The sequence below is a fragment of the Bactrocera latifrons genome, unplaced genomic scaffold, assembly GCF_001853355.1.
Source record: "Bactrocera latifrons isolate USDA-ARS-PBARC rearing strain unplaced genomic scaffold, ASM185335v1 scaffold_17, whole genome shotgun sequence".
Lineage (NCBI taxonomy): Eukaryota > Metazoa > Arthropoda > Insecta > Diptera > Tephritidae > Bactrocera > Bactrocera latifrons.
Genome location: NW_017535185.1, coordinates 1,155,311 through 1,169,941, shown reverse-complemented (window position 1 = coordinate 1,169,941; position 14,631 = coordinate 1,155,311). Strand labels below are relative to the sequence as shown.

Genomic DNA, 14,631 nt, shown 5'->3' with positions numbered 1-14,631 from the left:
CTGCATACTTTATGGCGCATTACAACCGCTATTGAAATGAATTTCAAATGTTTCTTCTTTTTGCAGTGTTTCTCGTGAATTTGTGTGCGCTGAAGATATCGTTATGAGTATTGTTAAAATGACTTAACTTTTCAAATAAAAAAGTTTAGCTCAAAGTGCAGCGCAAGATTATTCAATTGTATATGCTTTAATGGTAAAAGTATGCTCATTTTTTTAAATTTTATTGTTTACTTGGAAAATGTGTTAATTTTCCGCAAATTTAAAAACAGTTCGGAGATCTCCCAAGGTACATATATTATAAATATAAATGATCAGCGTGACGAACTGAGTCGCTTTCCGACCGTCTGTATTCCTGTCCGTCTATTTTCATATAACAGAGAGTATTTCCGTTTTTGAAATATCGATCTGAAAATGTTTACAAGTGCTTCTCTATCTAAGACACTCGTCACTTTTTGGCACTGTGCCGGATATCGGCCTATTAATGTATATAGCTGTCATACAAACTGGAGGATCGGAGTTAAATGAGTATATGGAAAACTTTTTCATTATCCAAGATATCTTCAGGGAATGTGGCATGGGTTGTTTTCTAAGATAACTGCGTTATCTTCGAAGAATTTTTCGGATCGGATCCATACACCATATAGCTGACCGCCGTATTTGAATAGCTTAGCTGGCAATCCAACGGCACCCATCACATTGTTGTTTTTCAGATGGGTAATTGCTTTTCGAACTTCATCAGGTCGGGCAATGAAATGACCGCTCTATCGTCACCGATTGGGGAAACGGGTTCTCCATTTGCTGGTTTTATGCTTTCGCTGTCATTCAGCAGGTGGGACATCTGTCTCTAGATCATCTCTGGGAGGTCTCAAGCTCACTTCTATGAGTCCGGTCTTAAAGCCTTCTGTTAGTCGTCGCATGTATACTGCCGCATTTGAGCATCTTTTACGGTATTTGCCCTCAAATCGTAGTCCTTATTTCGTTTGCCATGGTCATTATCAAAAAGGGGGTCTCTCATTCGAGGCTTTTGTGTCTTTTTTTTTTACGGGTGCCAATTACAGCGCACAACCCTGTGAAGGGATGCTTCGCCTTCTCACGTTAGCTCGCCTTCAAACGAATGTTTTTTGGCTACCCAGAAGATACTTGTTTTAAGACCGGCAGTCATGACCTGCTTGAGCCATATGTAAAATAATCGTGTCCAGCAATTTTCAAGTGAATGACGCAAGGAGAACTTTCCTCACTTGCGTGCACTTCTACACATGATTTCACTCTCCATTTTAGCTGGTTGCTCATATTTATAAAGAATACATACTTCTACATATATATACTTGTATATACATAAATATTTTCTATTTATTTTCAAGCATTTCATTTACATAAAAAGCCTTTAAAGCAACCACGCGGTTGATGTATGCAAGGTCATATACCATAAAACATTTTGACGAAAGCTTGCTTATTAATAATGTAAACTTTCCTTTTCAATAACGAATAACGCTCCCTCAAAGCTTAATCAATCATCGAAAGTTGTGCGAAAGTTTGCACAACGAAATGTATAACACAAACAAAAATAATTGCCAGCAATATTGGTTGCTGCTTGCGACACTTCTGCCTCAATACGTTAGAATTCTGATGGAGCGCAGATTATTTAAAAAATAAACTACACAAATACATACTTGTTTATGTAAATATACTTACAGCTTAAGCCGATCAACATTTTTCTCCCATTTTCTCGTAGCTGCTGTCGCATTATTAATTTCGCTACAACTTTGCCAGCCACATTTCCAGCTGTCCATCGGCACTTTGCGTACTTAAGCGTTAAATTAAATATGCGTGAGCTACCTGCATACAAACCTGCTTCGGCAGCTCGCAAGTAGTTTGGCGAAAGTTGCTGATTTTTGCTACGGTTTTCAGCCCATATTCCGTGGTCAGCGCGCACTTTCGCATACTTTCACTCGCTGCCGCTAACCAATAAGCGTAGAGCAGATTGCTGCACTAAAACTTTGAAATAATTACGCCTGTGAGCGTTTGCCCTGGGCGGCCCAGCAAAGCGGTAACGCTTAAAAGCCGCAAGAATGGCGAGCGTGGTAAAAAAAAAATTAATAAAAAAAAAAAAATCGAGAAACAATATTTAGTATTAAAAGTACAGCGTTGCGACAGGCTTTTGTAGTTGTTGTTGTGCCATTTTTTTTTTGTTGTGGTAGTTTTAAAACATTGACTACCTTGTTATATTTAAATACTTACAGGCCACCTTTTCGCTTTGAGTTTTGGCACCTTTTATTATTTTTGCAAACTTCCGCTTCGACTTGACCTTCTTGCCTTTGCTGTAGCTCCGTTTTTGCCTCGACATGTTATTTGCATAAAGTTTTAATTTATTAAATAACAAAAAGGCATTATTTGCCATGAAACTTTGCTGCGCTCTCAAGTGTTGCTTGTTTGCCCGCAATATAAATGAGAAAAGATATAATAATAAAAACGTGAAAACATTTTTTTAACTCTAGCATACAAAAGAAGTAAGAGGAGGACAGCATAAGTCGAAGAAGAAGTTGAAAAACAAGAAAACATTGTGTACATCAATGTATAATTTTTTAGCAGCCTAAATGTAGGCAACATATTTTATTGTTTTGCAAAATACTCAAGATTATGTGTGTTTTTAAATTTTCAATATCACGATTGAAACACTGGTGCGAAATGTCCATAAACGCCTAGTTGTAGGCAAAATTTTTGGAGTTCACTTTGTATATTAGCCTCTATGTAGGCAACTTTTTTCTAAATACTAAACCTATGTTTCTCGAACATGCAATTTAACTCAAAATCTGGGCGTCTTTAATATCTAGCATTTAATTTATGTATAATAAACATAATTCTACTTCTCGAAAGCAATTTTCCTAGCCCATTGTTATGAATGCTTTCGATTTCTCGTAATCATTTTTAACAAGTAAAATTGTATGTAAAAGTGAGAAGGAATAAGGCAAAGAAAAAGTTGAAAAGCAAAAGAAAAATGCTGAACGTTAAGACATAATTTTGATTACAAGCTTAAATGTAGGTTTCTATTATTATGTAAAATGTTCAGAAATTAACAGATTATAATTGTTTATAAATTTTAAGTATAACGGTCTAAATCACATGCACGAAATTTGTATAAGCGCCCAGTTGTAGGCAAAACTTTTATGTTTATTTGCTATATATTTGCCTATATGTAGACAACTTTTTTCTAAATACTAAACCTACATACATATGTTTCTCGAACATGCAATTGAACTCGAACTTTGCGCATCTGTAATAACTAGGGCTTGAACTTCTACGATATAATATTTGTTATAAGCCTAGATGCAGGCAACACTTTTTATTGTTATGTAAAATGCTCTAAAATTAGCAGATTAATAATTTCTTTTTTTACTTTTTCCATATAACGGTTAAATGCACAATGCGAAATTTACGCAAGCGCCTAGCTGTAGGCAATATTTTTTATAATTAACTTTCATATTAGCCTATATATAGGCAGAATTTTTGCATATTATTAAATATAAGCTTCTCGACTTCTCCAAAGCTGTTCTTCCAATCCACTAAAAATAATGCACTCCATTTATCGAAATCAGTTTAACCACACAAATTGTTTTCATGTTATACTCTTTAAGCTTAAGCTGATTTTATCTCGTTATTTTGGCTCTTTCGCGTTTATCTTTCGCGATTACTTTCACTTCTCCCTTTCTCATTCTCCTAAGTTGCCTTTTCACTCACTACGCTTTAACAATTTCGCTTCCTTTCATATCAACGTTCTTAGTTGCCTACTTTGTGGCGCTAATTGGAAAAGTTTAACAGTTTTTTAAGCAACCTTTTCGCAACACAAAACAAATAATCTATAATAAAATGCAAACTTTCGCACTTGTCCGTTGCGCAGCAAATTATGGCTGCGAGAAAAAAGGAGTTGTAACATCAGTTTGTTATGGCTTTTGTTTAGTAATAATTTTCTTATAATGATTTTTGCGATAATACAATGACCGACACTTCAAACATTTGCAAAGCACAGCATAAAAGATAAGAAAAAATCGGTATTAATAATTTGTGACAGGGAAAATTATGTTGCTGAGCATACTTTCAGGCACGCTGCTAGAAAGTTGTTGGATTACTAAGGCTAAGTGAAATCAAAAAGTTAAGTTTGTATTGTTTGTTACCTTAGACACTTTTTTGAAAGCTTTATTGTTTGCCATTGTTCACATAATTTCTTTTCCGCTTTGTTTGTGCGTCATCATCTTCTATTTTTTTTGTTTTTGTAGCTACGCAGCAGACGTCACGTGTCACAGATTTGCATTGGCTTATATACTTATAAGTCGAATTTGTGTATGCCGACATAATTTGCCTATTTGCTTTTTGACTTTACGGTTTCACTTGCTCTTTTACATTTCCCTTGCTCTGCGTGTGATTTTTCGTAGTTTTTGGTATTTTACTTTTTGAGTTTATTCTTTTTTTCCATTTGTTTTTGTTCGCTTAGCTCATAAGTGTGTAATTTGCCTATATTGTGGCGCAAACAAATACTACTTATCAACAGCTGATGCCAGACATTTGGTTTTTCGGTCTTCCTTTTTTCAACCGAACACTTTGAGCTTACTTTACTTACAAACTTACAAACTTTTCAAAGTCCCATTAAATTTACCACATTTCTTAGGCATTTGTGTTTGTTATGATTTTTGAATGGTTCTTCTATTTATAACGGGATTTAAATTATTTACCCAGAAAATTATTTTTGTTTTTAGATTTAAGGGTCCGCTGTGAATTTTATTAGTTGCGGTCAGAATTTCACTTTTTTGCCAAAAATAATCGTTTGTGAAGCCTGTAGTTATTATTGGCCAGCTGGCACTATTCGGGCTGCTTTGTGACCAAAAGTGTTTATTAAAACGAGATTTATGCAATTTCGTTACTATATATGTACTTACGTCTTTTTTGTTGTAAAATTGTTTTTGGAGTTTGGGATTTGTTTTTGTACGGTAGGTATATTTGCAAAAAAAAAAACGATAGGGGAAAATTTAGGTTTTTTACATTATTTTAGTAGTTTTTATTCTTCATCTTTATCCATTTCTTTATCCTTATCCTTATCCTTATCCTTATCCTTATCTTTATCGTTATCCTTATCCATACCCATATTCATATAATTATCCTTATCCTCTTCCATCACCATGTCCTTATTCTTATCCTTATCGTTATCCTTGTCCTTATCTTTATCCTTATACTTATCCTTTTCTTTATCCTTTTGCTTATCATTATTAGTATCCTTATCCATTTCTTTATCCTTTATCCTTATGCTTATCCTTATCCTTATCCTTATCCTTATCTTTATCGTTATCCTTATCCATACCCATATTCATATAATTATCCTTATCCTCTTCCATCTCCATATCCTTATCCTCATCTTCATCCTTATCCTTATCCATATCCTTATCCTTATCCTTATCCCTATCCTTATCCTTATCTTTATCCTTTTCCTTATCCTTTTGCTTAGCCTATTCCTTATCTTTATCCTTATTATTATATTTATCTTTATCCTTATCGTTATCCATACCCTTATTCTTATCCTTTTGCTTAACCTTATCCTTATCGTCATACTTACCTATATATACATACATATCTATACATATGTCCATATAGATATCAGTAGATACGAAGCATTTTCCTCTTCAAAACCAATTCTTATGAAAGCGTAAAGAAAAAATTGTGTACGTCGCCCGATCGAACCTACTTGGTCGAACAAATTTACCATACTCCTATTTTGTGCTTAGTTAAACACAGAAACAACATGTGGGAACTCGAATTGGTTTTCGAAAAAATCCAATCAAAATACTGGAAATTCATCAATTGTTTGCCAACTGGACAATGCTTGACGAATGTATGAGTGTTGAATGCAACTACTCACATACTTGCACGCAGTTATGGGCGCCTATTGGATGTATGTATGCGCATCGTAACTACTGTTCCGAAAGCTAAGTTTTATTTTTGTTTGCTGCAGTTGCTCGGCAACAATTGCAGTTTGATTAAAATGCACCCATTGGCCTAACGGTAAACAAGGATTCAACAAAAATTGGAATTATCAAAGTATCCGGTAGTCGGAGTAAAAAAAGAGCTTGCACAAAATCAAACTTTCTCAGTAAAAATGATCACTGAAAAATATATAGTGCATAAATAGGCAAATGTTCGCAATCTGTGCAAATATCATGCGAAAGTCATATGCAAGTATTGACATAAGTAAGCATACATACAGGTATACTTCCAACTCGTTGCCACCTGCAAGTTAACAGCAAGTCAGCACCATAGACAGCATAGTCATAGTTACATATACATGTAAGGTGCATGCAGCTTAATGCAAATACACAAATAGGATTTTTTCCAAACCAGCTGGCAATATTGGTTGTTGCGCTGAGCTGCACAGCTGCTCAAATGCTTACTGAAAACTCTGCTATTTGTTAGTTCATTGCATTGTTTGTCTGGATTTTTGGTAAATTTTTCAGTTAGTCATTGTAAGGATTTACAATAGGTGTTACAGAAACCAGTTGGTCAGAGAAATCGAAAATTAATAATGCCTGAATAAAATAATATTAGTTCTATTTTAAATTTGGCTAGATCGAGACACTTTAGAGGTTACTGATATTGAAATCATAAAATGAAATAAATTAGTGAAGAGCGGAGCTCTTTTTGCTTTAAAAAAGTATTGGATACGGATAACGCAGAATCCACTTAAGTGTTTAATTTATTTTCTGAAAGATTTTGTCTTATTAAAGCTTTATCTCTCTGTCTAATCAAAGTCGAATCACTGCCAATTTGCTCACTAAAAGATTTTACACTATTAAACTAGTTATTTTCAGTTGGTGATTCGTCACAGAGGGTCATATTTTTTATGAGTCATGGTGGTTAAACTTTAGACAGAAACTTATAAACTTATACCTTGCTTTCTCTCTCTCTCCCTTTAACTAAAAATTACATTACCAGTGCGCTAGAAAATTATTGCCATGATGTTATTACTGCATCGTCTATCAAGTTAACGCTTGGGTGATAAGGTTCCGGGGTTGATGTTGTAAGTGAAAAAATCTTACGGTAGGCTTAGGAAATGTGCTATTTTGATGGAGTCGGACTATAGAGACAGGGGTGCAAAGAATCGCTAGAGTCATGCGGACACCTATTGTGTGCTATGTCGACGTCGATTCTGGAAAAGTAGAGGTTTAACCTACGAAAGACTTTCTCTAGATTCTCGGAGCAACCCGAACTCTGCAATGAACGCTAGTTTGACTCCAGGTATGCCATTGACTAAGAGACATTTAGTGAGTGCTTGTCTAGAGTTTGCTACGTCCGTAGTCTGGATGGAGTACTGTTCGATATCGTCGACGTAATCAAGGAAAGACTTCTTAATGTTCTTACAAGCGGCTCCGCTACAAGCAGACGACTACAGAGAGGAGACTGAAGCTTCTTCCTTTACATTTTATCTCATCAAGGCGATCATATCGGTTCAAGTAGTTTATAACCGACAGCTCGATTACCTTTACTGTGCTGCTAGTTACTGACTTCATAATGATGTTAAAACTCTGCACTTTGGCATTAATCGTGGTCGTATGAGGAATGAAGGAGCATATGCAGTTTGCCAGTCGGCATTTTAAAGCCATCGAATGCGATATTAAGATCGAGTCTGTACTCCGTCGTTCAATTAGTACTTATAAACGGTCGCTGTGAGTTTAGTAGATTATAGTGTCTAGTTCGTCAGAGAGAATCAGCTAGAATAACCGGAGATATAGCTTTTTGCTTTCGCACACATGCCATCAATTCCATTCTAGACGCGTTAATATCGTGCAATCATCTGCGTATGAGATGACTCAAATTCCTTCTGGTAGTTGAGCGAGTTGCGATATATGGAAGCCATACAATAACGAGCTGTACACAACCCCCCTGTGAAACTGCATATTTGATTTTTCTTTACATAGAATATTTTCTTTATTTAGAATTTAATTCTTCTTAGCTTAGAGATTTGTTTTTGATGAAGTACTGATGATTGCCAAATGCCCTGTATGGGGCGTGCATTGTTCGGTGTCCTCTAGTAACGTTTTATGTTAATAACTATATGCACAAAACATTTGAAAAACCGGGGTTTTATGTTGACAAATAACCACTATAAAACAGATATGCGTAGCAAACCGCATTATTTTTCTATTTTCCCTAAGCACCTCAGTATTAATTTCCTCCATATTGAGACGTTTTCGATAAACAATAAATGTCCAAATCAGCAATAGGCTGCTGTATCCAAATCTATTTTTGTCTACAAATATTTTAGTAATTTTGAAAACGTTGCCCTCATACAGGCGCAAATTAAATTTTTATTGAAAAATGTTGCCTACATTCAGGCGTAATTGAAATCATCATATATTGAGAATTTTTTGACAAACAATTGGAGATCAAAGCAAGTAGGGGAGCTCTTGAAAATATCTTCACTTTTGTTCATAGCTATTTTAGTGATTTTAAAAACATTGCCTACCTTCAGACGCAAATGGCATAATTAACTTGAAATCAATTCACAAAAGCTGTTATAAGGATTCTTTGCTCATATAAGGATATAAGAAAAAGAAAGTGTCTCATAAGTATACGAAATTTGTATGTCAGAAAAAAAAAGAAAACGAAAATAATCGGATGTTCAGAAAAGCAATAAGCAATAACAGTATATTTCTCTGCAAAGTGGCCCACTCTTGTTGTGTATGACTAGTGTAAACGTCATTGTTTACGTAATCCGACAGCTATGGATGCTGTCACAAAGGCTAAAAAAATAATGGTACTTGGAAGCAACCAAAAAAAAAAAAAACGAAGAACAGAGGAACAACATTATGTCAGGTAGATAACAGCAATCCTTATAATGTCACCGCAGCAAAAAAAAAAAAAACCACAAGAATGCAAACTGCAGTGTGTTGAAGTTTCACTTTACCACACAAACCACAATTTGCCGCTAAGTTGCATGCAACACAACGTCGGCAACAAGACTGAAAACACTATTTCGCAAACCATACATGCACATAAAGTAAACGACCTTACAGCATGGGAAGCCGGCGAGTAGTAGACAACAATAAATTGAATATAGCTGCAAGGCTAATACGAACGTCGAAAAGTCTCCAAATTAACACTCCAGTCTACAATGGAACGCAAGCGAAAGTGAACCGAATAGCGAAGCTGACGCTGAGGCGCATGCGCGGCGAATGAAATGTAGGGATATTTCCACAGCCACCGCCATTAGAAGGCGACACGAAGCACAGCCGTACAGCGGAAAATTCTTACGCCGCATAAAACCAACGGGTTGCGTGTGACGAGCGATTCAGTCGTTCATATAAAATTGACGCGTACGGTTTGTGTGGCAAATGAAAGCGTGCGCGTTTGTGCCGCAGCTGACGAAGCAAAACAAGCGCGGAAGTACGGCGGTGTAATACGCACACACAGCGTTAAACACGCGCACGTCAAAGCGAATACGACTACGAAGAAAATAAAAAAAAAAAAAAAAAAAAAATGCCAAAGCAGCGAAAAAAAAAAAAATCACGTTAAGAATTAGTCACTTTGGCGTGCAGTGCNAGCGTTAAACACGCGCACGTCAAAGCGAATACGACAAAAAAAAAAAAAAAAAAAAAAAAAAAAACGAATGCCAAAGCAGCGAACTAAGAAACGGTCACGTTAAGAATTAGTCACTTTGGCGTGCAGTGCGAAAACTTAAATAATAAATAAATTCTGAAGCAAATAAAAGATATATGGCTAAAATAATAAAAAAAAGTGTACACCCAAAATATTAAAAACCACGTAAAAATGCTTAAATATAATTTTATGTAGCCTACATTCAGGCTTATGTGCTTTAATTTCATAACTAGCAAGAAATTCTAATGAAAAATCTCAAAAAAAAAAAAAACACCTCAAACCACAACCATATGTATAACATATGCAGCTCACAGGTCAGGAAATCGATGCAACGCCGAAAAGTAGGCAACTAGTCATCGCGCACTAGTTGTAATAGCAAAAAGAAAATTTTACACATTAATGATTGATGGCCTCCTGCAGGCAAACTTGCGCATAAAGTGACCGCCGAGTGTTGGCAGAAGTAAGTAAATAGTTGAAGGACAGTTCGTAACGGCAGCAGCAGCGCAGGCAGTATTTCGCAACAGCTGAGCGCGCTGAAAAGTATGCTTAGCCATTTGAAGTATTTGACTTGCTGCTAACACAGTGCGCTTATTTGTGGCGTTTTTAGGCTAGGGGTAGGGCACTTAATGAAAGTGCTGTGCGACATAAATATTAACGATATAAATACAGTTGAAGACCAGCAACAACAAAACTTGACAGAAATTGGAAAATTTGATTCAGTTAAATTTAAGAGTTTGAGAATAGCTGATGAGTTGTTGCGTTGTCTTATGACTCACAGCGCGCTGAAAAGGTTAAGGTGTGGTGTGTTGTGGTCTATGATTTGGGCTTGAAGACATTAAGTAGTATTTTTGAGCAGTTTTAGGAATTTATATTCGAATTATTCTGATTTTACTATTTTAATTTATGATTCGTTCTGGTAAATAAATCGAACAAAATCCCGATTCATACGAAGAAAAAATTCTTGAAATCATTTAAACTCTCCTTCTGTTCATAATTTTTGCACTCCGGCACATCGATTTGCATTTTAGATTCTACTAATCAACTCAGATTGGTCTATTAAATTGTACATCTTCGGCGAATCCTAATAAATGCTTTCGTGAATTGAATTCATAGCGAAACGGAAACCTCAGAGGTGTGTCTTTATGTCGTTAGAAACTTACAATGTTAGTCGGAATATCGGCATCAATGTAGAGTTGAGTAGACTTGGTTGAGCCTCGCTCCTCCGCTGTATGCGGAAGGATCCAAGCTCATCTTTCTTTTGACTACATGTTTCGAAGACAAAAAGTATCAGCTTAAATACGCTGCGAATGCTTGGAAAGAACGTACATCACAAATAATGCTGCTCGAAAAAAGTTATGGTACTCAAATGGTAAACCATATTTATGGAAACATATTACTACTACTCATATTGTGGCCTTTGTTAAATAGTCCCAAGAGCTCTTGACCTCTCTCTCTCTCTCTTTCTCTCTCTCTATTTATCAGTTATCTGTAGTTCACGTAGTAGTCAGAAATTCTCTCTTCTCTATATCCAAGCACTTTCTCGTACATTTTCCAACCTTTACAAGACTGAGGTTGAAACGCCTCGGCAGTCTTACGTCCGATGAAGTAGAAGACGTAGCAGAAACTGATATTTGGCGTCTCAACAAATTTGTGATAGAGTTAAAGCGATTTGCCGAGTCATGTAACCCTTTTGTGATCAAATTTAAAAGAGTTCTAGATTCGTGAGCGCCTTTATGATAAATTTTATAGGAGCTCTAGTTAACGCATTGGACCGGCGTTATAAATTGTCCAATTGAGGTGCCTTTTGAGATCGACCGCATAACATAACCTAATCTAAGATACCCAAAGAAAGTTTTTATTTTGACTTTCAGGGTTGGACTGGGGTTAGATCTTTAGTCTATGGAGCCCCAAATCTATTTAACTCTTTATCAATTATTCTTAGTACATAGAATATGCAGTGTTTATGTTTATCTCTACTTCTTAATTTCGTTCAATAATGTTGTCGCTCAGCAATCGCTAAGCCCAGAGTGAGATCATTCCACATATCGTCACCTAAAAGGGAGAAAATAATACCACTTTTCATAAGTTTGCAGGCGAATAAATAACATTATGTCGTTACCATTCATATGGAAACACAATTTTGAGTTTTGGGTATAAAGTGGTTATATATCGGTTATACATTGGTTATATCAGTTAGCGGAAGCATAAAATTTTATGCATACACATATCACTTTTCGTAAGTTTGCAGGCGCAGAAAAAACGGTATAATAGAAAAAGGTATAAAAAGATATAAAAGATATTTCTCTTTTATTAAAACAAAATTTTTAGTTTTGGTTATAAAGTGGTTATGTATTAGTTATATCTAATAGCGGAAGCTTAAAATTTTATGCATACATATACATAATAAGATGTAAAGAATCGTAAGCAATCAAAAGCTCAATTTTGACTTTATTGCTTCCGTCTTTTTGTGTTTTGGGTGACAATATATTGTGTAAAACTTTTTCTGGATATTTCTACCACAGAGTGTTATTCTAGATTCGCCATAGAATACATACCCCGCCTGAGAGCTGAAAAATAAACTTCATCGAATAATTAACAAAAAAAAAAAAAAAAAAAAAAAAATTAGTAGAGGAAAGAAACTCTTCAAGTATTATTAAGAATCTATGTTTGTTGGGAAGTTATTAGATTATAGATTTGGTTTTAATCTAAAATGAATGCTTCCCAACTATAACTTTTATGAACCCTCCGAACTTCCAAAAGAAATATATTTATGTTATTGATACATGAAATCAATATGTCTTTAAGTTATTGCTCCCGATGTGTGCGTCTGCCAGTCACTTGTACATAAGAGTTAACAAAGAGGTTGCGAATTCAAAACCCACTCAGCGGCGATAATGTAACCGGCAGACAAATTAGATTAAGACTTCATTTCAGTGATACGAAAACAGCCAGCGAAATCAGCGGCAGAAAAGTCACTCAAGGAAAATGACTGCTAAAGCTATTAAGAGCGGTGGAAATCGCGGGAGCTTGTGTGTTTGTGTGTGTGATATATTTGAAGAAGGTGACAGTCACCCCCGCTGTCACTGATGAGCTGTACCACTCAGCTATATTATACATACTATATAAGAAATTGCTGCCTGCGGCGCGCTGCCAATTTGCGCTGTTTGACACGTCAAATATATGAAGTTGTAAATATGCAAGTGCCTGTGTGTGTGTGTGTGTGTGTGAGTGTGCACAAATCATCGATAAATAATTTATAAACACGTCTTAGGGCGCGCCACGGTTATTTGCACGCAACCACAATCAATGACTCGTTGGCACGTTGTCTGCATGTAAAATGAGTTGACTCGCTGATTGCACGCCTAAATGTATGTTTCGTCAGGCAGAAAAAGTGTAAGGAAATATATCAAAGTCATAGTCGTATGATTTATGTGAGCAATCAGCTGTGCAGTGAGATTAAATATGAGAGCGAGTAATGAAATTGAGGCAGGAAATGGTGTAGAAATAGTAAGGCGTATTATGAAGGTGGGAAACAGCATACAAGGAGCGCAATAAAAAATCTATGTATTTTTTTATTACTGCAAATATAAGTGTTTTTGTATGTAGATTAACAGCGCCGAAAATTTGAATACTTTTAGCTTATTTGACAGATCAGAATAAATTCTATGAAGTTGCTTTAATAGAAAAAATAAAGGTCGAAACGTTTTTTGTTGCAAAAATGTGCACATTTAAGGCTCTTTTGAACATTTAAACTAAATATTTTTTCTTTTGAAAACATTTTTTTGAATATTTAATTAAAAGGTTTTATTGTCCAAACACTATTAGCTAAGATATTCTGAAATTTTTAAAATATTTTAAAACTCCTCACAGGATCAGCTAAAGTGAAAAATTGCGTGCTTTAGTTAAAGCCTTAACTTAGGACTTGGACGGAGATAAAAATAATTAAAATTAGAATTTTGATAGACATTTTTTCAAAACAACTAAAATTTCAGTGAAAATCTCAGAACATTTTTTTTTCAAATATTTTTTATTAAAAAAAATCTTCTTTCAAGTCATTGTAGCTCAGAGACCTGTGTAAATTTTCATGAAGTTCGGTTGAGTTGTACTCGATAAATCTTGCCAACCGACTACAAAAACACAGTTTCGAGCGCGCAAGTTTTAAATTAATTAACATAAATTAATCGACAAAAAGTTGAAATCTTAAAATTTCGAAGAAAACAGCTAATAAGAAACAACTTTTAAGTTTAATAAAATATCGATGAAAACAGTTCTAAAAAGCGACTTTTAAGTATAACTAACATTAAATAATCGATAACAAATTTTCGATAAAAGGTTAAATTCACAAAATATCACTGACAACATTTCTAAGAGCATTTTTAAATATAATTGATATTAAATGAACTATCAAATATATCGATAAAAAATTTAATTATCAAAATATCGATGACAATAATTCTAGAAAGCAACTTTTAAATTTAAATAATAATAAATAATCGACAAAATATATCGATAGAAAGTTAAATTCTCAAAATATCGATGAAAACGGTTCTAAAAAGCAACTTTTAAGTATAATTAATTAATCGATAACAAATTTTCGATAAAAGGTTGAAATCACAAAATATCAATGACAACAGTTCTAAGAGCAATTTTTAAATTTAATTGATATTAAATGAACGATCAAATATATCGATAAAAAATTTAATTCTCAAAATATCGATGAAAGTAGTTCTAGAAAGCAACTTTTAAATTTAAATAATAATAAATAATCGACAAAATATATCGATAGAAAGTTAAATTCTCAAAATATCGATGAAAACAGATCTAAAAAGCAAGTTTTGAGTATAATTAACATTAAATAATCAATAAAAAATTTTCGATAAAAGGTTAAAGTCACGAAATATCAATGACAACAGTTCTAGAAAAAAAAATTAAAATTTATTTAACATTAAATAGTCGATCAAATATATCGATAAAAAATTTAATTCTCAAAATATC

General features: G+C 34.5%; 1 protein-coding gene across 3 annotated transcripts in view; it reads left to right on the top strand.

Annotated features, from left to right (window-relative positions):
* The window catches only part of LOC108966784 (cysteine-rich motor neuron 1 protein), a 378,691-nt gene that overhangs the window by 280,309 nt on the left and 83,751 nt on the right, over positions 1 to 14,631 (top strand). The window contains exon 1 of one of the 3 annotated variants that reach the window (XM_018929846.1): positions 9,982 to 10,096. The exons of the other annotated variants lie outside the window; for them this stretch is intronic. The gene's annotated coding sequence lies outside the window, so the exon portion shown is untranslated. Of the gene's footprint in view, positions 1 to 9,981; positions 10,097 to 14,631 lie in introns of those variants that run through there. 3 annotated transcript variants of the gene reach the window in all.